We start from the raw sequence: 23675 nt of genomic DNA on the forward strand, positions 1-23675 counted from the left end.
CCAACTTTTAGAGTACACGAAGCGAAAAAGAAACATTAAATTTTTTTTGATCCACCCTAATATTTACCAATGACAAATTTCTATGATTATGCGGCTCTTAGGCAATCATAATGTTATTTAATATAGAAATCAACAAAAGTTTTGGATCAGTCAAATGGCTGCCAAGATCATGCGATTTAACGCCTCTGGAATATTTTCCCTTTGAGTATGTTAAATTAAAGGTTTAGTTAAATAAACCAAAAACCTCAAGGAGCTCGAAAACAACATTCAGCGCACTATAGCTGTAATTCCAGCCGAAAAGCTGCACCAGGTCATCGAAAATTAGCGTACACGGGTGGAAATATGCAAATGGTTCAATTCATAAATGGCATAAAATTATAAGCATAACACGAAAAACAGAACCCATTTTGATCAAATTTGAGTGTTTCATTTCATTCTAACATCACGTCGTTCTTGTTGGTAGACTCTTTGATGATGCTTAAATCAAATATCCATCCCTCCTTTACTATACTGATATAACTAAATTCGGGGCTTCGTTTACCAATTTCGAGATCTTTTACCGACAATTAAAAGTATTGAATCAATATAGATTTTTAAGACTGTTTATTTATCAACAAAAGGCTGGACTCACATTCGACCTTAATTGGATCATTATCTAAGGCAATAATGGAACTTTCGAAGAAATTGTTCAGATCGGATCACTGAACTGAACGATCGGAATCAAGTTCTTCTAATGAATCTTTTGTATTTGTGAAGGGTATTATAGCTTCGGTGCCACCGAATTAACGTTTTTTCTTGTTCATTATTAGGGTCTGCAACTTTCCTTTTTACTCGTAGAATATTTGAATGAATGCATGCTTCAAATTTGACATTGAACTGAGTACCTTATCCTAATTCTCAGTGATTCCACAATCTAAGCCAGTTATCGCAAAATTAACCTAGTAAAAACAAGGAGTCGATAGGTATATTTGGGGTAACAATAAAACTTAAACTAGCAATGAAGAGTACAAATAAACCTGTTTCAAAATAATTGTATGTAAAAGTATTTTTTTAGGTACAAATTCTCGAAAAATAATTCATAATGGAATTTTTTTAGTCTTTGGTACATATGACAAAAAACAAGTGCATTTAATAAAACTAATTATTGACTTTTTTCTTCAGCTGCAGTCTCACTTCCACCGTGTTCTTCTCGCCACTTGCCATTTATCACTGGCGGAAAATCGCGGCTTTTTGCTCTAGAGGAAGTGGCAGATTCCATCGTCTTACTCAGTGGTGCGAGAAAACCATTGATTTCTCTTGGATTTTTGTACTCGTACACTACTTATCGTCCAGCCACCTTGATAAATCATATCTCAGATTTAAAACAGTCAGTCTGTAAAGACAACTTCAGTGTAATAACAGGCAGATCAATCCGTGAACTGTGGCCATTGCTGGCCCAGCATTTTGCATAAATTAGAACTAACTTTTGGATTGTTCTTAAGGTTGTTTTTTCAATTATATCTGAAGAAAATGCTTTCTTTCTGCACACGTAGTATTAGGTAAAAAAGCAGCGAACAAGTGCAACGTATCGGACGTAACGATTTTCTAAAACAAAGAGAAAAAAATTATTAAAATGTATAATAATGTCAGAAATTATTAAAATAATTTTTTTAAAAGATTATTATTTAAAAACCAAAAAAAAATTAACAAGTGAGGTGTTGACAAAACTTTAAGTTCTAAAGTTTTCGATCGATTACAACCATATTTGGTACCTTAGTAATTTATACTAAAGGCCATGTGCACACAGTTTCGTTCCTACAACTTGCTTCATATCAGAGATATTAAGAAGTCTTCGCTGATTCCGTTTACTCTTGACATTCATTTAGATAATGCTTTAACCCTGTTTCCAATCAATTTTATTAAGATTACTATAATGACTTTATTTTAAAACTTTTGCAATATGTTGTTAAAATATGTAATAAACATTTTTTCAAAGATATTTTATATAATGACCGATATATAAGATATAAAGCCAACCATTTATTTTTTTAACATCTAAAAGAGTTTAAATGAGAGAATGAGATATATATATTATATATACATATATGTACATACGTATATAAATCAAATACAAATGCTATTACGGTTAAGTTCGTAAACTTTTCAACTTGATGCTTTATGTGTTGTACACTGGTTTGCCAAAAGTTGTATCAATTTGTATCGCAAATAAATCTTAAAATTGTCCTATTTAATCGAGAGGAAGCAAATTGCTAATGGTGATGTTGCTGACATTAAAACTCAGGATTTGTGTGTTCAAAAAAAAAAAAGTGAAAATTTTAGGGCTATTTTTTTGCAAATCCATATTATTCATTATATTATTAAACTGGCTTCTAATAGGCCGCCTGAATTCTGTCTCCACGTCCAGAAAGAAATAGGGCAGAGACAATGAAATCATCAGACTTCTATTATGACGTGAAGTCGTTGGCTTAGATAGAGCGAAACCGCCACTTTGACCACTATGATGTTTTTGTTAAATAATCCACAGTTAGAAAATTTTATATATTTGATTATTTGGGCAATTGCACACCATATGTGTATGCAAATATTTTGACGTTGCAGAGGAGGTGACGGCCTCTTATAGCGAATTAATTGTCCATTGTTGATGTACTTTTTTAACGACTCAACAACTGTGTTGTCTGTGGTGTTATTTTATTAGTTAGTGATAAAAAAGTTACAAAGCAGGAAATATTGTTGCACGAACATACTTGCTAACTTTTGTAAAATACGTATTTTTTGTTTACAAGTATAGTAATTTGCTTCTGTATTTTAAGTATGTTTATTTGTTAATTGTTTATTAATTTTTTTCGCGGATTTTCTGCTGTACCTTGATTGTTGTTTAGTTGCTTGCAACCTAATATTTTATTTTCGTCAATGAGCTACTAAGTTTTATTACTCATACATATATACACAAATTGAAACAAAAGGCTTGGAACAAATGTGTATACGTATATATACCTGGAGGCCTGGGTGCCTCGCAAGTTCACTAACATCTGTAAGGCAGCATATTTAGCGATAGTTTTAGTTAATTTTTGGTTTTATTACGCTTTTTATTGCGCTCGATTTAGTATACTTTATTTTTATGTAGAATTAGGTGTCTTCAACTGATTTCACTTTATTTTGTTTACTTTTTTTTACGTTTCAATATGCAAGTGGTGTTTGTTTTGCTGTTTCTTCAGTGGTTGCGAGATTGTTATGCCATATTTTTACACATTTGTTTTTTAGTTTTGTTTTCATGCCGCATGTATCTCTAATAGTTGAGTTTATCTGCTAAAACTACTTGTATATGTATGTGTATGTGCGTGCCAAACTAAGCGAATCTAGCTGCCTGGGACTAGCGACTTCTGCAGGTTTATTAGCGTTTGATTACTCTTCTTATGCAATATGTCCTCCCCTGCTTTATGTATATGCTCGTATCATAAAAGCCGTTGATAACGATTATGGTAATAAAATCTATCAATATTGTTCTGTCCATCCTCCATACAATACTATCGGATTTTTTTTATATTATATATATAGTTTTTGTCTTAACACAAACCTCGATCGACACGAAAATTCCGAAAAGTATCGTGATTTAAAGTGTCTCCAATTTCATGGTTAAGCAACTTTGCGGTCAGCTTTTTAGAAAATTATCCTACTTTTTGTCAAAAAAAACTATAGTGTTGCTGCTATTTTGATACAATATAATATTGTTCACAATATAAATAAAACGTGATTTATCGTTATTTTAAGCCAGAAAAAAGATACTTCAGCAGTTAAAAAATTGAAATAAAGCATTCATCACTTCCAGTTGGATATTTGGCCTTTAATATTTTTTTTTTGTCGAAAAATAATACATTTCTTGTAAGGGCTTAAGGCTTCATTACTCCGAAATTTAACATTCAATTTAGAATCGTGTCCACACGCTGTGAGATGTTCTAGAGTCTTATGCCCACTTATCGGAAGAGTGTCAGTACCTCCTTGTCCATTCACCAATGAACATCTCAATTAATAGTATGTCTTTAATGATCTCGAAATAAGAGCACAATAAAAATTAAATAAATGGTAACAACGATATCTGGAAAATAGGCTGTTTTAAAATTTTCCATAGGTGTCTTAGGTATGTATACATAGTTGAATGTAAGTCGGTTTGTTTACACTTCGAGGTTGCGGACTTATAGCACTCAATTAACCATATTTTTCTGAATCTTTATACGCTCGTGACATGCACCACAGTTCACGTAACGGTTTGTGAAAATGGATGAAATCGGTGCAATACTTTCCCTAGTGCCACGAAGATTGTACCGGGTCAATATTTCCCTTAGCCTATTATAAAGATTTTCGATCTTTCTGGTGACTTTATACATAATATATAATATCAGCCAATACGCAAGTTAGCCCCATATAATTAATCACAGAATTTTCAAACATCCGGTTGATTTTACTCCATATATGTTGGTGACGGTAAGTGAGGTACTTTAAGGAAACTCAGGGAGTATTCTATTCTGTAGAGTATGTTGTATTGCCAAAAATAGATATCAGTCAATATGTGAGAAATCTAAGCAAAATTAACCGAACCTATAGTATTGGATATACTATGGATCAACGTATAATATTAGATATATGTATGTACTATAGTTTAATGCCGAAAATATGTGAAATTAGTCTACCAATTACCTCGACTCCCAAATACTACATATATTGATTTTCGTTATTTTAATATCCAAATCTTACTTGTCGTTCAATGTGTGAGTTATATATTTATAAAATGTAAAAACTAACTCAATTAGCTAATCCCTTTATCGGTCTTCAATATAGCCTGTATAATAATTGCTGATTTTCCGCTTGACAAAATGTGTGATACTTAAATTCAATGATACAACAGTTGTTGTCAGGGACCATGGCTTGGCAATGGCACAAGACTATATATTAAAAAATTAAAGAAAAACATTAAATGTCAAGTTTCGAGGCGAAAATGTATTGCTGCCACAAATCTCAATGATTCTTACAGATGTGTCAATTAAATTTAAACGCACTCAGTTTCCAATTAGATTGACATTCGCGATAGCGATGAATAACTCACAAGGCAAACGTTGTTTCTTTGTGGCTGAGACGGACACATTTGTTTATCACGTGCATGCATTAGGAGCCAATTTTGATTAGAAATTTGTTTTTGCCAACAGAAAAGATTAGTCACGTTTATGTGTACTCTTCGAATTTTGAATTTTGAAAGAAATGGATCAAAGAATATGTATTTTGCGTTAAAAATGGAATAAAGTGCTCCAAGGCACTTGAGAAAATTTTGATGACTATGAGCATCCTGGAGGTGCGACCACGTCAACAAGCGAAAAAAAAAATTTAAACAGTGAAAAAATTGTTCTTGAAAATCGTCGAATCACTATTAGGGAAGTTACCGAGGATGTTGGCATATCAATCGGTTCATGCCATTAAATTTTCTTGAATGTTTTGGGCATGAAACGTGTGGCAGGGAAGTTTGTTCCAAAATTGATAAATTTTAAGCAAAAACAATGTCGCATTAGTATCACTCAGGAACTATTAAATGACGTCAACAACGATCCAGGTTTGCCTAATTCACCAGATTGTGTTCCCTGCGAATTTTTCCTATTCCTAAAACTGCAGAAACTAATGAAAGGAAAGCGTTTTGCCACAATTGATGAGATCAAGTCAGATTCGAAGAAAGAACTGATGGCATACCGAAAAGTGCATTTCAGAAGTGCTTAATCCCTTGTCGATAAACAGTGTGCAAATGGACGAAATCGGATTATAACGTCGCCCTCTCCCCACATCACGGTTTTGTTAAAAACTACGAAAAGTGCGATAAATCAATAACTAAATACGTCAGAGACATGAGATTTTACACCCGTGTTGGTACGAGAGGGCTTTGTAGGAGCCGGTGTCAAATTTGGACGATGGGTCTGGCACCGTCCACATTTAGGGGAAAATCCAAGTCTCGGGCCATACTCAACCATATTGGGAATGTAATATAACTTTGACATTCCTACATTTCCGATATAACACAATTTTCCATTTCCCCTAATTCTTTCACTTTCCAATATATAATATTATATAAATCAAGAATCAATGGCTGATTGATAATAATTTACCCTTGTGTCAAAAATGGATGTAATTGGATCAATATTCCCTTATACACCCGATCCAGGATGATTTTCTACCATCATTAATGAATGCTTATGATCGCTAGTAAAGTCGCAATAATCTTGTAGTATTCTGTGGTTAAAGAAGATATATATCTCATATTGACACTCGGTCCTCACAGGTCATTGTGTCAAGAATGTCCAAATGTTACAATTAAATATGATTGTATATTTTTTCATATTAGGTACCAATAATGATAATTAAAAGTTGTAACTATTCGACCGGCCGAATACCTCTCACTCGCAAACTATCGTTGACAATTGTATCGCCAAAAATAATGATATGATACAATATACTTATATCAAATTTGACAAAAGTGTAACTAGCAGGAGAATCATAGAGTTTAAAACTTTGGGATGTAAGGTAGGACCTCGTCTTTAGTATGGTTTGCTGTACAATGTTTGATAAAATTATATGTCTAGGTTAATACTCTAGAGCTTATCGCAACTGTATTCAAAAGCGAAATTTGTTAGAAAATTACATATGTCTTTTCCAAAAACCCGAGTTCTATCAAATTAACCAGAGTAAAAAAAGTATTTTTTAAAATGCAAACTATGTTAGATACTCATTAGTTGAAAGCACAATGAAAATATTTGAACTTGCCCATAAAAAGCGCATGCTATCTGCTCATCATCAAGTAACAATACAACTGAATAGCTGAAGTAGCATCAAAAGTCATTCAGCGAAAGAATATTTCATGATGTTTGAATAAAAATAAGGAAAAACACACTTGAATATAAGGTCCATAAGGCTCCAGGATTAGTCTCATTTATTCGAGTAAGAGCTTAATGAAGCAAATTCACGTTTCTTTGAATAGTTTTTAAGTAACATATATAGTACACATATTCGCATATCAATTATCTTCTTTTAAACTCTTTGGTTCAAATGATTACTTTGTTTAAACTAAATCATCATAAGCCAACATCATATAGTATAAAACCTGCGCTAAATAAAATCTAGTGTCTTAAAAAATCACATTTCTTCCTTCTAACAGCATATGTAAGCATTGTTTTGTTATAAATTTAAATATAAAATACTTAAAGTAAGTTTCATTGAAATTGTAGTTACAAGTGTTTTGGTTGGTGATTTTATAATTTATAAGAGCATTTGAAACTAGTTGAGGACGGTAACTTTTTGTTATATATATATATATATGTGGATACACACATATTTATAAAGAGGGTAGAAGTGGTTGGGCAATTAAGCTTGGAGACTTTTTGGTTGAGCTATTAATTAACACTGGAATTTCAGCTAATTGCTTTGTTCGAAATATGTAACGGTCAGTGTTCCAAACCAGTGCTAAAAGTACTTTCGGCTACTCCACAAATATCCTACTAAATACAAAAGCACCACGCTGATGTGTTTGACACATTAGAGGGGGAATATGGGTCTAATAACGGTTTCGGGCCAGCGAGGTGAAGTTTAGTTTTTCGGGGTTATACAAATTTCTTCGTCAGTTTTTGAGATATCCGAATGCAGTTTAATACATAAGTGCATATTGAGATTCTATTTATCATTTGTCGAAATCGACCAGATCGGACAACTATATCACATATCTTCCATACAACGGAGATTTTTTCCGGTATACAGCCTTCACGAAAAAATGTAAGAGCTCCAGTTCAGAGAGTGTCCTCTATGTTATTTTAATCGAAGATATATGTATGTTTTAGTAAATTGTTCGATTTTGTTTATTTTCTCTGTCAAGGTACTTTTTTCAATAGCTCTTTTTTGACAGATCACGTAAGAATTGTGTCAAGCTGTTATGAAATCTTTGTTCAGTATTGTTTGGCATCTCATCATGGAAAACTCATTATTGGATAATATTCGACCGAATAGACCACGTCCAGCATGAGTGAAGAAAATATAGCGGCCGTAGCTGAGAAAGTACACGAAGACCGAGGAGAGTCGATTCGGCGCCGTTCGTAGCAACTCGGACTGATGTATGGAACGACTTGACGCATTTTACGCCGAAATCTTAATTTGAAAGCGTACAAAATACTGATTCTGCAACAACTGACGCTGCTCGACTTTACCAAGCGACATCGCTTCGATCTATGGGCTCTTGAAAAGTTTCAAGAAGATCCGACGGTTTCGAGCCAAATAGTGTTCAACGATGAGACCATTTCTGGCTCAATGGGTATGTAAACAAGCAAAATTGCCGCATTTGGGATGAAGAGCGACTTGAAGAGATTCAAGAAGTGCCATTTCATCCAACAACGGTTTGGTGTGGTTTGTGGGCCGGTGGAATCATCGGTCCATATTTCTTCAAAAATGATGGCGGTGAAAACGTAGCCGTCAATAGCGACCGGTTCGCACCTGGATAGCCGACTATTTGATGCCTGAAATTGAATCTCGGGATTTGACGACATTTGGTTTCAACAAGACTGCGCTGCTTCCCACACATCGCATTAGTTAATCAATTTATTGAGAGAACACTTTAGTGAGCAGATAATTTCACGTTTTGAGCCGGTCGATTGGCCACCAAGATTATGTGACATTATATCGCACCGTTAGACTTTTTCCTGTGAGGATATGTAAAGTCTAAAGTATATGCGAACTATTCCGCTTCGATTCAGGCCTTGGAGCAAAACATCACGCGCGTCATTCGCCAGTTACCAGTCGAAATGCTTGAACGAGTCATCGAAAATTGAACTTAACGGATAGACCATCTGAGACGTAGCCGCAGCCAATATAATTTGTCTGCTACAGAGCAAGTTACTACCTTACATACTCTATAGGAATTCGCGATGTAAAATATTTTATCCTAAGCGGTTGAAAAGTTATGACATGATTTCCCAAAAACGTTTTCTTACTTGTTTTTTAGGAAAATTTTAATGCATTTGATTTATAGGGTGTCCTAAGGCAATTACACTATACGACTTCGACAAGAATTTTAGTTTTTCGTTGGTGAATCTAGAACTTTCACAAAAGTAGTCATTAATAAGTTCATACTTGGACAATTCTTGGAATCCAAATAACTCCAAGCAAATATTTTCGTGTGTAAGTGTTATCAAATGCCTTATTTATCTCTGGCTGATGCAGTTGTTGTAGCGAACCATCAATTATGTTGCTTGGTGGGTTATTATTATTTTTGAGTTAGTTGCAGCCCATTGTTTACCGATGTAATGAGTTTAAATAAGTTTTATTACACATACATATGTACATACATAAATGCAAAGAGACGGGCCAAAGAAGAGACTAACAATAAACACATGTTCCATGTATATACCATAGTATAATATAGTTTAAGGTTTATGCTGCCTATTGATGCTACCGAATGTCAATGGCATCCGCGGTATAGCATTGTGCTCAAATTCATTTTCATCCGTGAGGCACCATCTTCAATGGCAATTTTAGTTATTTTTGCTCTTATTGTTGTTTTTATAAATTTCTTGTTTGCGTTGAATTTGTTGTATGTTTGTTTGTAGGTTTAAGTGTGTGGGCTTTAACCAATTTCACTTTGTTTGGTTTACTTTTATTTTATTTTTAAAACTTTTTTGCAAGTGCAGATTGTATTCACCCTACACTGTTTGAGAGATTATATTTTTATAAAATATGTGTACATCTTTGTATGTCTGTCAAAACATGAGCACGTAAGTACTCACATGCAAATAATTTCTTAATTGCCTGTATGTCCACTTCACTTTCGCTGTTTGTCAGCGTCTGCAACAGTTGGCTGACTGGTTGTCAGTGCATCTTTCATTTACTTATATGCGTATGTGTGTGTGTAAACGAGTCTGCCTGTTCGCCTGTCCCCATTACTGCCTTTTTTGCAGCTTCTGCGGGTTATGTGGATTGCAGATTTGTTTAATTTCTTTCCTTATGCAATTTATCCTTTCCTACATACTCGTAAATAGTATATATATATATAATATATATATGGTACATATTTATACTAAATAACTGGTTGTTAACGGTTAAAGTGCTAAACTTCTTGAAAGATGACCACTGCGCTGCCTCGAAACCAAGATCAAGAGGCTAAAAATAAATTTGTTAAGCGTACACAGCAACATTATATCCACAAGTATGTTTTAGGCTTGCATGTCTAAGCATAATTTCATTTAAGTTTTAAACCTTACACCATTTTTCCTTCACCGTCTTCAACTCAAACATAAACGAATACCATGTGGAAGTAGTTACAATCAAAATAGATCAAACATTTAGTTGTGTGAGCACTCTTCTGTATTGTTCTTCTGTAAATCGGTGTGGGATCAGTAAATAGTATTTTTAGTAAATCTGATTTCTGATGTGATTTCTATCTTTTTCTGACAGTTTTTTACCTAGAGGTATAACCTTAATAAAAATAATTATTAGTTACTTTTTAAACATTTTCAGTGTCAAACAAATTCAATAACTTTACAGTCATTGAACAAACAACATCATATTTTTTCATTGTGTTGAGAATGTCAAATTTCGTACCAGAAAGTGATGATTTGCAGAAAAAATTAATTTTTTGTTTCCATCGAATGCTTGTCGAGGCATACGGTTATCATGCTCTATCAAAAACAACATCCAAAAGATGGTTGCAACGGTTCAGAGAAAATGATTTTGATGTAAGAAATGAAGAACGTGGAAGACCACCAAAAAAGTTTGAAGATGCCGAACTGCAAGCGATATTGGATGAAGATGATACTTTCAGTCAAAAGCAAAAGGCAGCCGTGTTAAATGTTGCACAACAAACAATTTCAAACCGTTTGAAAGCTATGAGAAAGATCCAAAGATGTGAAAAATGGTTGCCACATGAATTGAATGAAAGACAAATGGATAACCGAAAAAACAGTTGTGAAATGTTGCTTCAAAGACACGAAAGAAAATCAGTTTTGCATCGAATTACCACAGACGATGAAAAATGAATTTATTTCAAGAATCTATAATGCGGAAAATCATGGGTTAATCCTGGACAACCATCACCGACTGCAAAAATAGATAGATTCGGTAGGATGGCAATGCTCTTTGTTTGGTAGGATCAGAAGGGTGTGGTACACCATGAGCTTCTAAAACCTGGTGAAACTATTAATAATAATCGTTACAGACAAAAAATGTTCATTTTGAACCATGCATTGATCGAAAAGCGACGAGGATGGGCCAGAAGACACGGCAAAGTAATTTGGTTACACGACAGTGCACCTGCACACGAAGCAAAATCGGTTCAAGATGCAATCAAAGTACTTGGCGGGGCGCTACTACCGCACCCGCCGTATTCATCAGGCTTTGCGCCTTCCGTTTATCATTTGTTTTCACCAATGCGTGTCCCATCGGCTGGGCAGCCATTCAATTCCAACGCAGAAGCCGAAAATTGGGTGTCTGATTGGTTGGCTGCAAAATACGAACATTTCCATTTCCATGGTATCCACAAATTGCCAGAAAGGTGGTCAAAATGTTTAAAAAGCAATATTTAATACTTTGAATACATTTTTTTACTTATAAAATATTTCCCTAATGATTATGAGGTAATATAAATTTATTTATCTGTGGGAATAAAATATAACATAAATCGAATACAAATGCATATTACGAGCTGGTAACAATCCTACATATGCACCTTTGAAAAAATCGCAATATCGCGCTAAGATACTCAACTCTTGTTACAGCATACAATTAAAGTTCTATAAGTAAGCTTATAGTCTATTTTAATATGCAAAATTATTAGGAAAATATGAAACGACCAGTGAAGATGTAGACGGATAAACGAATAGAAAATACTATTGTCAAAATTTTTTAAATTTGACATTCTACTCTTTACCATCGTTTATGCATGTCAAGGCAGCCGTTAATGCTTTCAAGGCAGTGCATTTGTCGGCAATTGTCTCTTTCCGCTCGTGTTCATCTCGCTTTTCGATTTCTTTCCGTGAGTCTTTATACTTGTACATACATATATTATGAATACGTGAATACGTAGTAAAACACACGATCTCTGACGGCTCTAAAAAGATTTTTCACTGTTGCAATGATTCTTCCCTTCTCGGTGAATGAAACCTAGTAACAATCTCGTGTAACTAGAATGTATTAGCCGTATATTGACTTACGGGCGACAAAAAAAATTCAAAATAGCGGCGTTTTTAAAAAAGATCAGTTCATTACATTGAGAACTGTTCATACATGTACAGAACATGATGAAAAAGTTTATTCGTGATCATTTGTCTAGGAGTAGTTACTGCAGCGCTTTCGAAAAATGCCGTTTCGGGAAAAGCTCGTTTAAAGATAAACTGATGGAGCTGATTGAATTCAACTGCTACAACTTAAAATGCTGTAACTCAAAAAATACTTTAAATACTTGAAATATTAGTTTAAATTTTAGTATGTTATTGTTAAAGATATAAATAGATTTTTGAAATTTTTTTTGTTTAATTCTTCTTCATCGAAACTTCACACTATGTGTGCCCTTTAATAATATCAAATGTTCCATGTGGTGTTAATTACATGAATGGATCAAAAATATTCGTAAAATAAAATTTTATTGTAATTGTAATTAGTGCATACATATGAACCAAATAATATGAAATTAGCAATATATGGAAAGCTCATATGATTGTTACCATACACATAGGATATACAGTATATAAATTCATACAAAAATTCTACAAGATAAGATTTGCTTAGTTGCTGAGTCGATTAAGATATTCTTATGTTATGTTATACTATATTATTTACTGAACTATTGTTGTGAGTTGTGTATCAAGCTTAAACAAAATTTTTTATATGTAAATATCCTTGTACAAGTAAGCTAAACTGGAGTCTTAAATTAGAGTAATTTAGTCTACAGTTGGTGGAATTGTAAGGAGGAATGATTTAAAATTTTTGGCCTTTTTGGCCGAATCCTACTAGAAATATGAATTTCCATTCATAACCGTTTGTAGCATGTAATATGAATCAAAATCAAAGCACAGAAAGAAAAAAACATTATCCTTATCACACAAGTTTGATCAAATTTTCAAAAAATATTCTCATAGGTAAATTTTTAAAGTAGAAATCGAATTGAAAAACCAGAAAGACAGTAAATGACAACTCTTTTGAGGCAAATGGAATCCAGTAGTTCCGAAAATTAGTAAGCAGAATAGTGTTGTCATATTTACCAAGCTCATGTTATTGAATTTCAGTTGAAATATGAGTTTCCATTGAAATGCTGTTTTTTTTTTTAATTTGTGGAAACAAAATTTTCAAGTTTTAGTTTTTTATTGCAATAACGCGAAATTTTATTGGCATCTTTTTTTTTCCTCTGATTAAAATTAAACTTTACTCGAATTCAAATATTCAGCGGAAAGCAAAAAAAATGTCTTCTTCTCTTGATAATTTATATTTTCGATTGTTTTATAATATAATATAATATATAATTAACAATTTTCCCTTAACGAAAAAATCGAAAATAAAAAAAACAATTCCAATATTTTATCTAAATTTAATTCAAAATTAGTTTATTTGCATTTAACAGTTCAATTTGTAATGTTAACACATACGTAAGAGTTAACTGGCACTCCTTTACCAGCATAATTTTCTATTTGCTATTTTAAGTTCAATTTAATTTTACGGATAATATTTTTGAGTTCCGAGCGCTTTATGGTCAAAACTAAAAATATAAAGTATTTACAAGCTCTTTTGCTTTTAAGTCACTAATTAAAATTACACAAAAACAAGGCGAATACTCAGTATACCAAAAGAAGCGTCCTAACCAAATGAAAACCCGTTGCAAACTGACGAGTTAATAGTGATAACAACAAAACAGCCGCAGGCGTTTGGCAGAGACTATTCTGCAGTGGGGCAGCAGTTCACGGTTTGGAAGCAACACGAAAGAGCTGAGTGAACGACCATCAGCATTGAGAGCAAAATGTGGCAAGAGCATGCGTGAAAGAAACAAATGTTGCAAATATTCGGTACAATGTTGCTGACACAAATGTTTCTGAAACAAATGTTGGTTAAATAAGTGTTGAGAAGTTGTTCTGTACGAAGAGAAAAAAAATACAGTAACCGAATTCAAACGCTATCAGCTAGCACAAACAAAAAGTTAACTGTTTATTTTAATCATAACCGTTATAAACATCACAAAGCCGGCTTAACTTGTACCGGTGATTGTCTGAAAAAATGTTTCGTTATGTGCTTTTGTTGAAAATCCTCATGTGCTCACACTTACTTACAATTTTAAATAAATAAAGCGAAATAAACGGAAAATACATATAAAAATTACTAAAAAAAATGAGAATTACACACATCCTTTGTAAAAATATTATATATTACGCGATGCGAACTACATATGCCTTTTGCTTTAACTACTGATCAGTCAGACCGCATCGTAAGTAATAAAAATGTCCATTAACTTTACTTTTTATCAACCAGCAGGTCTAAAATGACTAAATTACTAATATTGATGCCAAAAGAAGGTCTGGACTTTTTTATACCCTGAACAGGGTATATTAATTTTGCCACGAAGTTTGTAACACCCAGAAGGAAACGTCGAAGACCATATAAAGTATATATATAAATGATCACCGTGACGAGCTGAGTTGATTTAGCCATGTCCGTCTGTCCGTCCGTCTGCATATACGCGAACCTCAGTTTTTGAGATATAGATCTGAAATTTTGTACCTGTACTTTCCTCACAAAGAAGCTGCTCATTTGTCGGAACCGCCGATATCGGATCACTATAGCATATAGCTGCCATACAAACTGAACAATCGGAATCAAGTGCTTGTATGGAAAACTCTTTCATTTGACGAGGTATCTTCACGAAATTTGGCACGGATTATTAGTTAAGGCAACAATGTAATCTCCGAAGAAATTATTCAGATCGGATGACTATAGCATATAGCTGCCATACAAACTGAACAATCGGAATGAAGTGCTTGTATGGAAAACTCTTTAATTTGACGAGGTATCTTCACGAAATTTGGCATGTATTATTATTTAAAGCATTAATCTAATCTCCGAAGAAATTGTATGGATCGGATGACTATAGCATATAGCTGCCATATTAACTGAACGATCGGAGTAAAGTGCTTGCATGGAACATTTTTTTATTTGACGAGATATCTTCACGAAATTAGGCACGAGTTATTGCTTAAGGCAACAAATTATTCTCCACAGAAATTGGTCAGATCAGATCACTATATCATATAGCTGTCATACAAATTGAACGTTCGGAATCAAGTTCTTGTAAGGGGCCTTTGTTTTTGTGAAGGGTATTATAGCTTCGGCGCAACCGAAGTTAACGTTTTTTCTTGTTTTATTTACTTTTGGAGTTGAGAAAATATTTCAGTGTTTGAGAAATTCAAGCCCAACTTCCTCATGGCGAAAGCCAGCACCGAAATAGGCGGAATACGAAGAGCAAATTTTGGCAAAAACAAGACCAACGGCATTTCGACAAGCATATAGAGCCAAAGAAGACGCTTTCATTGTACCCGTTGCAAAGCAGGCGAAACAAAACGTAAGTGAAAATGTCAAAAAGGTCGCCGACGGCTAAAAAAATACCGCCGAGCACAACCAGCCACACAACCAATAATTGAAATTACATACAAGTCTTAACATTGCCAACTGTTTACTTACTGGGCACATCTAACTCCATCGGTCGATATTGTGGCTGTGTAGCATGTGGCACGTTGAGTAGCAATGTACTCGCTGAAGAAGCGTGCAAAAACGGTATATTGCCGGTGCAGCAGCTTTTGGACTTTACGTGTTGTTTTGTACACATCCGTGAGCAAGTGTTTGTCCGGTATTTTTATAATGGGAAAAACGTTGACAGAAAGTCGTTAAGTAAATGTTTGCCATCTTGTGGCACAGTGTGTAATTAATTGTTTTGTTCACTTAACGGTTGCTTGTAATAACTAGGACCAACCGTCAGTCGTAACAAAGAACAAATATTTTTTAAATGCGTTTGACATCTTTGTATATGCTTGAATAATTAATTAGGAGTATAATAATTTTGTTCACCTAACCGTTGTTTGTATCACCTAAAACAAGCGAGATAGATATGGAGTTATGTATATTTATATGCCTAGGATGACAAGACGAGTTGAAATCCTGATGTCTGTCTGTCTTCTTTTTTTTTTGTTTAAAGTAGGGGAAGGATCGAAAGCCGAAGTGCGAAACTTTAATCCGCTAAACCTAACCTACTCCTATCGCATACCCTGTCTCAGCTTTCCAGTTCTCAGTGCACTGACACATGAGTGTCGTCAAATTTTCCACCGTAAAACTACCGCCGAGTGTAGTTTTTAGTTTTTCCCTTATAATTACGAAGCGAGGGCAGTAAAATAATACATGTTCAGAGTCTTCTATACACTCTGTACACGTCGGACAGTTCGGACTGGTGTCGAGATGGAATCTGTACAGGTAGCTTCTAAACCACCCATGCCCACTTAATATTCGGGTAAGGTGGAAATCCAGGTTCCCATGTCGTCTGTCTATCCATGAACGGATGTCCGGCATTAGTCTATGGGTCCACCATCCTTTGGGTGAGGTTTGCCACCGTTGCTGCCACATTGTCATGCTTTTGTTTTTCTCTTATTTTCTGGATTCGATAGATGTCTCTGCTAATAACTTGTATACTCGCGCGAATTCGTCACCCTGGATGTCAAGGGGCATCATACTGGCTATTACTTCAGCAGCCTCGCTGCATATTGCTCGGAAAGCACTCATTACTCTTAGTGCCGACAGGCGGTGCACTGTGTTCACTGTGTGCGATTAAAAAACGTCGGCTGAAATGCATGCAGGCCTTATTTGCCATCATTCTTGATAAGGCATTGAGGATTTTATATGCTTTATTCGAGGTGTATTCTACGTGCTCCTTAAATTTAAGCTTTGAGTCTATTATTACTCTCAGGTACTTTAGCTGTGGCTGTGATTGAATCTCACACTCTCCTATGGTGACAGAGATTATTTCCTCCACTTTCCTAGTACTTATTAGGAGGACTTCTGTCTTGTGCTCAGCTAGTACTAAACTCCTTGAGGAGAACCATTGCCGCAGACTGTTTACGCATTCACTGCATTTGTTCCGGAGGTCATCTAGGTGTTTCTCCACTGCTACCACTATAAGGTCATCCGCGTGTGCGACTTCTGGTTGATTTATTCTTAACACCCCATCATACATCACGTTCCATAGAATGGTGCCTAAAACCGAGCCTTGCGGTACCCCACTCATAATAGAGTAGCTCTCGGTGCCTTCATCAGTGTCGAATATGAGTCGTATGTTTTCGAAATAACTTATAATAATGTTTACAAGATATTGGGAAGCTCGCATTTCATACAGAGCCTTGATTATGTTTGCCTATTTTGCTGAGTTGAAGACATTCTTCACATCCATGGTGATTAGCGCGCAATATTTTTTTGTTCCGCCTTTCCATCTTTTTCCACTTCGTATTTCGCAGTGTCAAGACATTGTTTAGTGCGTCAATAGTGGACCTCTTTTTCATAAAGCCGTATTGACTTTCTGATAATCCGCCGGCTTTCTGGATTGCTAACTCCAAGCGGTTTCTTACTATGCTTTATGCATGTCAAGCATGCACAGAGGTCGATATGATGAGGTGGAATAAACATGTACATTTTTGCGAACACATTCGGTTTTAAATGAATGTCTTCTTTGAAGGCCCTGATTGGTATGCCATCTATACCAGGCGCTTTGCTACTTTTAATTTTTCCCGCTATAGCCAATATTCTTCTTCACTAACTAGTAGCGGTGGCTCTACAACTTCTGTTCGTGGTTTATCATAGGAAATCAGATGGTGTTTTGGGAATAATCTTTCTACGATATTTTTCATAAAAGATGCACTTTTGGGTTGTTGTGTCTTATTTTTAAACTTTGACATGCATATTTTGTACCCCGTACCCCAAGGGTCTACGTTTGCTTCCTCACAGAGCTTTTCAAAACATTTCCTTTTGCTGCGGGCAATGGCAGACTTCAGAAGCTTTTGTCTTTTAAAAATTTCCCTGAGACCGTTTGAATATCCCTCACATTGGTTACGCTGTAGACGGCGTTAAGTTGCATTACAGAGCTTTCTCAGCGTAGCTATCTCTTCATTCTACCAATAGGCTGGCTTTCGTTTATTGTGGTGTACTATTTTACGCAGAGTTGCATTGCATGCTGTGCTCAGTTCATGTGGTCACTATTTGTAAATATATCCGACACCGTCCACTTTATGTGCTTACCTAGAGCGTCGTTTGCAAACATGAAATCGATTATTGAGCCTTTGTTTCCTTTTTGGAAGATATTTTGCGTTCCGTTATTCATTATCGTAAGGTTCGTCTGACTCAGGAATTCTAGTAGCAGACGTCCACGATGGTTTGTGCGTCTGCTTCCCCATGATGACTGGTAATTTCCCTCTGATTTCTAGAGCAAGCTCCAGGAGGAAGTTTTCAAAATCTTTTATTGAGGCGCTGGGACGAGCATAGCAACTAACAAAGTATATGCCACGTATATTTGCCCATGTGAAACAGTTATGATCTTTGGAGCAGGATATAAAAGGTTGGCCTTTACGTCACGTTATTGCAGCCTTGCCAGATATGTCTGTGGTCGCTGGGAGTATTGTTCGCTTAGTAAGGCGACATCAATATTTTCCTCAAATATTGTCTGTTGAAGCAGATCTTGTGCTGCAGTACAGTGGTTTAAATTTAGCTGCAATATTCTCATTTTCCTAAAGGCTTTAACATCTCCAAATACTTGGGTTGCCCCACTGTCGTACTCAATACTGAGTGGGGTCCTTTACAAAGCATGCAGCTTGGGTCACTGGTGCATGACTTTGCTACATGTCCACTGGCGCCACAACGTGTGCATACGGACGATCTGTCTACGGGGTTGCAACATTTGCATGCCCTAGTTGGAAACACCTAAAGCAACGGGGAATAGGAGAGTATTCCCGGAGGAGGCAGATAGACCACCTGATCTTAACTTTGCCTAATTTAAGCGCAGCCTTGGCATCCTGAGCGCGCAGGCATATGAGAGCTATTTGGGTACCGCTTCGGGTCTTTCGCATACTTTTAATGTTAATTTTCCCCAGATTCTGTATCCCGCACTCCTTTTGCAGGGCTTCGCAAATCTCTTCCGGAGTTGTTATTTCATCTAAATCCTTACACATAATCGTGACGTTGTCGGTTTTGGGCTGTATCACTGCCATTTCACCGATCACTCCCTTTAAGGCGCTTTGAAACGCTTCAGCTCTCTTTTCCGCTTGATTTTTTAGTTCCGAAAGCAGGTCTCCCTTCAAGGTTTTCCTTATGTAGGACACGCTTGTGCCAAGTTCCTCTAGTCCGCTCTCACCTTTTATTTTCTGGAGGATGTCAGCGTAGAATGCACCATCTTTTTTTGTGAGTATGATGGCGTCTGGACTTGATCTGATTTTCTTTTCGATCGGCCTTCTTTTCTTAACAACGTCCACCCATGTTTCGCCTACGCCGGGTTTAACCATAGTATCGCCTTGAAATATTTTCGTTGTTGCACTGTGTTTTCGTTAACTCGTTGTAAGTGGGCTGCGCTGTTTTATTTATGTTTTTTATATTTTTAGGCTTTTCTGTTGGTGATAAAAAGCCTAAAGTCTCTCGCAGCCTTTTTAAAGTATTCACATTTTTTCCAATGGGGGATACTTGGGATGCTTTTTCTACCATAGTCCCTTTGGGTAGGTTTTCTCCTTTCTCAGCTTTGGCATGTAGCGTCACTATGTTGCTAACTAAGCCGCGCATGGCTTGGTTCATATGCCTTTGGCCTGCCATCATACTCTCCAGTTCCTTAATCTTACTACCCAACTGGTTAACGATCTGGGTAGTTTCACTATTTTGTGGTTCTCCAGCAGGTTTGAGCATGAGATTGTCATTGCCTGGTTAGCATTTTCACAAACGGTGGGTAGCTCATTTTTCCCAATAGGAGACGTTCTCATAATTTTAGAGTTCCTTCTAAATGGATTCTCTGGGGTGCACCCACTAGCGTTCTCAGAGGATATACCTCAATGAGAAAATAGTTGGAAACACCTGACAGTAAGTATGTTCAGTTGCTGCCCCTAAAACCTTGCTAATATTTTCGTTAGTTGGCAATGCCAAAACCAAAAAGGGAATAGAAAAGGAGAAACTGAAAAGGAGAACAGCTGATTGACCAAGACAAAAGGGCAGAGCAAAGAAATCACTTTAGTTGGTGTAGAAGAACTAGGAGATTTAAGAAAAACCCCAGTACCGCACCAAAAACACAACCACTTCACTTGAAATACAACAATAATCCGATGTCTGTCTGTCTGTCTCTCTGTCAGCTGCAATTTGAGTAAAAATTTATACATCTTGATGAAACTTAGTACCAAGGATGACATGATACAAAACTCTTTGATTTTAGAGAGCGCTGTCAAAGTCCACATTTTTTATAAAACTTTTTAATGTATTGTTTAATGTATGTCTTGGGTATTTTTCGGTTTTCATATAAGAAAAATATACATAATTAATACTAGGTTTAACAAACTAGATATCTTATATGAGGTCAAAATATATGTACATGTTTATTTTATTTACAAATGATTTTCAAAATTAACTTTATAAAATATTTTAACATTTCCAAACACTAACAAGTTTTAAATAACCTAAACATGAACATTACTTATTGTTTATATACTCAATAAACAAGTATATTGTATTTTGATATTTTATTCGGAAGTCAAAGTTTACATAACATTTGCTGGGAATTTTAACCAAAATATGTATATATAATATATACGGTGAAAATTGGTACTGATAAGCAAAACAATACTCTGCGATAAAATACTCGCTCTTTCTTAAAATCAAAACTATATTAAAAGTCGTTAAATAAATATTAGAAACACACGTAAAAATCACTAAAAAATCTGATTTCACAAATAACCCACTGATTTCGCAATTTCTGCGCGATTCTTTGTGGTAGTTCTATTATTCTATTCTAGTTAAGCTTGTCATCTGTTCAGTATTCGAACTTTCAGTGCTGCCAAGAAAAACCACGAGATCATGAGCTCTCTCAGAAGGCAAAGAGCGTATCATTTTATCCATGCTTAGTACACGTTAAGGATGACATAATAGGAAACTCTTTGATTCGAGAGAGCGCTGTGAAAGTCCTCATTTTTTATAACATTTGTCAATGTTACCACTGTGGAAAAATATGTTAGGAAATTTTTATTAAATTTTTTGGGAGTTTGTAATTTCCCCGCCACAGCTAAGGTATACAAAAGGTGCGTTAAAGAAAATAAGTTTTGGGTGCTCGGTGCCTCCGTAGGCCAAATAGGTACAAGATAAAATCACAATAATTTTAACGAAATAATTCTATTTTTCTAGTAATTAAAATAATTTACGAACCTGGATCTATTCTTCTCCTTGTTAGGGAAATTGTAAAAACGTCGTGCTTCTACGCACCCAGCCACACACCGATTTTTACATTTTATACATACTTGTATATATATAATATATATACTGGTTCAATAACATACTTACCAATTTTATTTTATATAAAAACACTTATACAAATATTTTATATTTTAATAAAAACAATATCAATTTCACTGTTGCTGCTTCAGCATAAAACTTCCTTATGAAAAATAATGGTAAGGGCACTTGTGAGCTAAACATTTTTAAAGAGGGGCATGGTCCCGCTCTCTAAATGGTTGAATGTATATATCTTCCAAGCCACAAAGAAGTCTTTTTAGTTTTTTAACTTCCCGTTAAGAAAATTGAAAATTTTCAAAAAATCGGGAAGTTATTGGTTTCACCCCATTTTGAGTTCTCAACAGATCTCGACGTTATGAGGGTCCGTATGTCTGTATGTATGTGTGGATGTGTGTGTGTGTGTGGATGTATGTAAACCTCTTATAACTTTTAAACGGCTCAACCGATTTGAATAAAATTAACGGCATTCCAAAGGGTTTCATTGCACTTGAATTTCGTGTAATTTGGACCCAATCGGGGTCGAAGAGCTCAAAAGCAGTGAAAAAAGCGAAATTTGAACGTTAACGTATGGAATTAGCGGGAAGTTGCAAGGATAGCCCTTGAGGCCAACCGTTTTCCACATTTTTTTTTCTAGTATTGAAATTCCTAAAATGGGTAAAATCGGGTTAATACTTCCCTTTGCCCAAAAACCTAATACAAAGGCCTTCGATCTTCCGGTTGATTTTATACCATCCATCGGTCAATATGTTAGAAATCTCAATGAAGTTCCGAAATAAATTCTTTCTACTAACAGTGTATCTTCTTGATGTGATTGCAAATAATGGATTCAATACTTCATACTTTTAATAGAAAATTATGTACGAAAATCCCGTATATCATTTTACCTTGCGGGAGTATAAAATGTTCGAATACACCTGACTTAGACCTTCCTTACTTGTTTTTATTATATATAGCTTATGTTTTCTAAAGTAAACATTTTGCTTAATTTGTGAGTCTTACCGTACGATATATTGGCACACGAGCACTTAAACGAATTTTGAAGAAAGTGATGGACAGATCAGAAGCAGACAGAATGCGTTTGAATAAGGCGCCCACAGGTGCTTACGCGATTAATTACTCTTGACACGCACAAAACAGGGCAGGCGGAAACATGATAAAGGAAAGAAATTAGTTATTGTGCTTTGCGTAAAAATATTATCTGCTTCATTTTTATTTACGCCATTAACAATGTGGTCAGCGACGCAAGCGCGAGGCAGCTGTGTGTTGTGCACCTTTACTCACACAAACTAATGGCACTGCTTGTGTTGCAAAATGTTTAACTTATCTGATCGGATTTTCGGACCATGTATTGTAAATTTTTACCTTTGTTGTGAGATTGTAATTAAGTGTGAAATTATGCTAACGATTTCTGAATCTTAGGTTGTAACTGTAGACCGTACCACAGTTTTCAATATTATTTGTGTTGAACTCGTCTTTCAAAGGCACAATTGGATGTATTTTCTTGGCAGCTAATTTAAAATTATGATTTTGGAAAAATTAATTTAGACAGAAGAGTCAGTGATTTGTTGTTCGGCAGCACGTTTTGGGTTGAAGAAGCTTATAAAGCTTAAAAACACAAAGTGAAAAACACTGGTGCACATTTTAATCAATACAATAAAAAGTGGATATTACCTTACGAGGCAAGACAAGAGAACACGGATAAACAATTCACGGATATACATATATACCCAACGTCTAAAAACATTCCAAAAGGAAATAACCCAACACGCAACAGGTTAATATACGATTCATTATAATTTTACTAAATTTACATTATATGGCAATATACATTTATTGTATATGTTCACCCAAATATATTTAGGTATATAAGTATAGGGTAGCTCATGATTGTGTTACTAAAACAAACCATAATAAATTTTTTTCTGTATGATTATTCGACATACTTACTACTACGAGAAAGAAACAATCGCGGCTGTCAATTCAGGCAACGGATAATTTATGATGACTTAAATCTGTTTCCATATAAAGTTCAAATAATAAGCCAGTTAAACCTCTAGATTTGCCTATTCGCCTGGAATTTTGGCATAAAATGATAGAAATAGCTGAAGAAGACAATAACT

The 23675-nt window shown here is 35.2% G+C and overlaps 1 long non-coding RNA gene across 3 annotated transcripts; it reads right to left on the reverse strand.

The window, feature by feature from the left end:
* Window positions 1-1015: 1015 nt before the first annotated feature.
* LOC118682059 (uncharacterized) lies at window positions 1016-23086 on the reverse strand. Of its 3 annotated transcripts, none has more exons than XR_004977732.2 (3): window positions 22918-23086; window positions 1464-1584; window positions 1016-1372 (listed from the first exon to the last, which is right to left on the reverse strand). It is a non-coding gene; the product is annotated as an uncharacterized lncRNA (long non-coding RNA). The 3 variants fall into 3 exon arrangements; XR_004977735.2 differs by lacking the exon at window positions 22918-23086 and adding an exon at window positions 13266-13517; XR_004977734.2 differs by lacking the exon at window positions 22918-23086 and adding an exon at window positions 11936-12479.
* Window positions 23087-23675: the final 589 nt, after the last annotated feature.

This window comes from Bactrocera oleae, chromosome 2 (genome assembly GCF_042242935.1).
Source record: "Bactrocera oleae isolate idBacOlea1 chromosome 2, idBacOlea1, whole genome shotgun sequence".
NCBI lineage: Eukaryota > Metazoa > Arthropoda > Insecta > Diptera > Tephritidae > Bactrocera > Bactrocera oleae.